General features: G+C 56.4%; 1 non-coding gene across 1 annotated transcript; it reads left to right on the top strand.

Annotated features, from left to right (window-relative positions):
* The first annotated feature begins 2,202 nt into the window (after positions 1 to 2,202).
* Positions 2,203 to 2,274, top strand: TRNAE-CUC. The gene has a single exon. It is a non-coding gene; the product is annotated as a tRNA-Glu (tRNA).
* The last annotated feature ends 318 nt before the right edge of the window (positions 2,275 to 2,592 follow it).

The raw sequence follows: 2,592 nt of genomic DNA, 5'->3' as shown, positions 1-2,592 counted from the left end.
ATGGGCACCGCGGCGTGGAGCCGGTGGGCGGGGGACCCCCGGCACGAGAGGCACAGGGGGGTCTCCTCCTCCTCGCAGAAGAGCTTCAGGGCCTCCCCGTGGCTCCGGCAGAGCCGCTCCCCGGCCCGGGGCACCCTGAGGCTGACCCTCAGCCGGGCCACGTCCAGCAGCTTGGCCAGCTCCCGGTTGGGTCTCAGCGCCCGATCCGGCGCCGTCTCCCGGCACCGGGGGCAGGGAAAAGCCCCCCCCCGAGCCTTCCCAGAGCCCCTCGATGCAGCCCCGGCAGAAGGTGTGGCCGCAGTGGATGGACACGGGGTCCTGGAACAGCTCCAGGCACAGGGGGCACGAGGCTTCAGCCCGGAGGAGGGTCCCGGGACCGGCCTGGGCCATGGCTGGGGGGAGGAGGAGGAGGAGGAGGAGGAGAAGGAGGAAGAGGAGGGTGACGGTGCTGGTTTCACTTTCCGGAGGCTGCTGCTCTTCCTGCAGGTGCCTCGGCCCAGGGGGAGGAGAGAGGGAGCTCGGGTGCTGCGGGGTTGAGCTGAGACCAACCAGGTTTGAGCTCAGACCAACCGGGTTTGAGCTGAGACCAACCGGGTTTGAGCTCAAACGTTCCAGATTTAAACTGAGATGCTCCAGATTTAAGCTCAGATGCTCCGGGTTTGAGCTGAGACCAACTGAGTTTGAGCTCAGACCTCCGAGTTTGAGCTGAGACCAACCAGGTTTGAGCTCAGACGCTCCAGATTTAAGCTGAGATGCCCCGGTTTGAGCTCAAACTCACCGGGTTTGAGCTGAGACCAACCAGGTTTGAGCTGAGACTAACGGGGTTTGAGCTCAGACTAACCAGGGGACCTGGGATCCATCGGGATCAAATCCTGGGAGCTGGGATCTGCCGGGATCATTTCCCGGGGCCTGGGATCCATCAGGGTCCTCTTCTGGGGTCCATCAGGAGAAAATCCTGGGAGCTGGGATCCATCAGTGTCACCTCCTGGGGTGCATTGAGGTCATTTCCTGGGACCTGGGATCCGTCGGGATCAAATCCTGGGAGCTGGGATCTGCCAGGATCATCTCCTGGGGCCTGGGGTCCTTTGGGGTCAAATCCTGGGATCCATCAGGGTCAAATCCCGGGATCCATCCATCAGAGTCATGTCCTAAAATCCAGCAGGATCAGGGCCCAGGGTCCATCCATCAGTGCCACATCCCAAAATCCAGTGGGATCAAGTCCTGGGATCCATCAGGGTCCTCTCCTGGGACCTGGGATCCACTGGGGTCAAATCCTGGGATCCATCCATTGGAGCCACATCCCAAAAATCCATCGGGATCAAGTCCTGGGGTCCATTGGGGTCATATCCTGGGGTCCATCGATCGGAGCCACATCCTAAAAATCCAGCGGGGTCACATCCTGGGATCCACCAGGGTCCTCTCCTGGGACCTGGGATCCATTGGGGTCGTATCCCAGGGTCCATCCATCAGTACCACATCCCAAAAATCCAGCAGGTCAAGTCCTGGGATCCATCAGGTTTAAATCCTGGAGTCCATCCATCAGAGCCACATCCCAAAAATCCAGCAGGATCAAGCCCTGGGATCCATCGGGTTTAAATCCCGGGGTCCATCCATCGGAGCCACATCCCAAAATCCAGTGGGATCAGGTCCCGGTGTCCAGCGGGATCAAATCCCGGAGTCCATCCATCAGAGCCACATCCTAAAATCCAGCAGGATCAAGTCCTGGGGTCCATCAGGATCAAATCCTGGAGTCCATCCATCGGAGTCACATCCCAAAAATCCAGCGGGATTGGGTCCTGGGATCCATCAGGGTAAAATCCCGGGGTCCATCCATCAGAGCCACATCCCAAAATCTAGTGGGATCAGGTCCTGGGGTCCATCTATTGAAGCCACATCCCAAAAATCCAGCGGGGTCACATTCTGGGATCCATCGGGGTCACATCCCAGTGTCCATCAGGATCAAATCCTGGGATCCATCCATCAGAGCCACATCCCAAAAATCCAGCAGGATCGGGTGCCAGGGTTCATCCATCGGAGTCACATCCCAAAAATCCAGTGGGATCAGGTCTCGGGGTCCATTGGGTTTAAATCCCGGGGTCCGTCCATCGGAGCCACATCCCAAAATCCAGCGGGATCACATCCCAGCGTCCATCGGGCTCATCCCAATCGCAAGGATCCCTATTTTCCAGCCTTTCCCAGCGCTCCCTGGTGGTCTAGTGGTTAGGATTCGGCGCTCTCACCGCCGCGGCCCGGGTTCGATTCCCGGTCAGGGAAGTTTCATTTTCGTCTCTTTTTTCCCCTCAAAATCCCTTTTTTTTTGGGTCTTTTTTCCCCCAAAATCCCTTTTTTTAAAAAATCTCACAAACTTTTCATGTCTTTTCACATCTCGCGACCCCCAAAATCCCCTTTTCCCCCCTTTTTTGTGCCTCTTCCTTCCCCCTCCTTCCTTCCCCGCCCCCCCCCTCGGCCACTCCCTCTCTAATTGAGCAATAAATTAATTAATTAGAGTTTTTTAACTCCGCGATCAAATAATCGAGATTTTTTAAAAAATGATTTTAATTTGTTTTTTATTTTATTTATTTATTTTTATTT

The sequence above is a fragment of the Neopelma chrysocephalum genome, unplaced genomic scaffold, assembly GCF_003984885.1.
Source record: "Neopelma chrysocephalum unplaced genomic scaffold, ASM398488v2 Primary Assembly neopelma1_184688, whole genome shotgun sequence".
NCBI lineage: Eukaryota > Metazoa > Chordata > Aves > Passeriformes > Pipridae > Neopelma > Neopelma chrysocephalum.
This window is presented reverse-complemented; position numbering and strand designations above follow the sequence as displayed.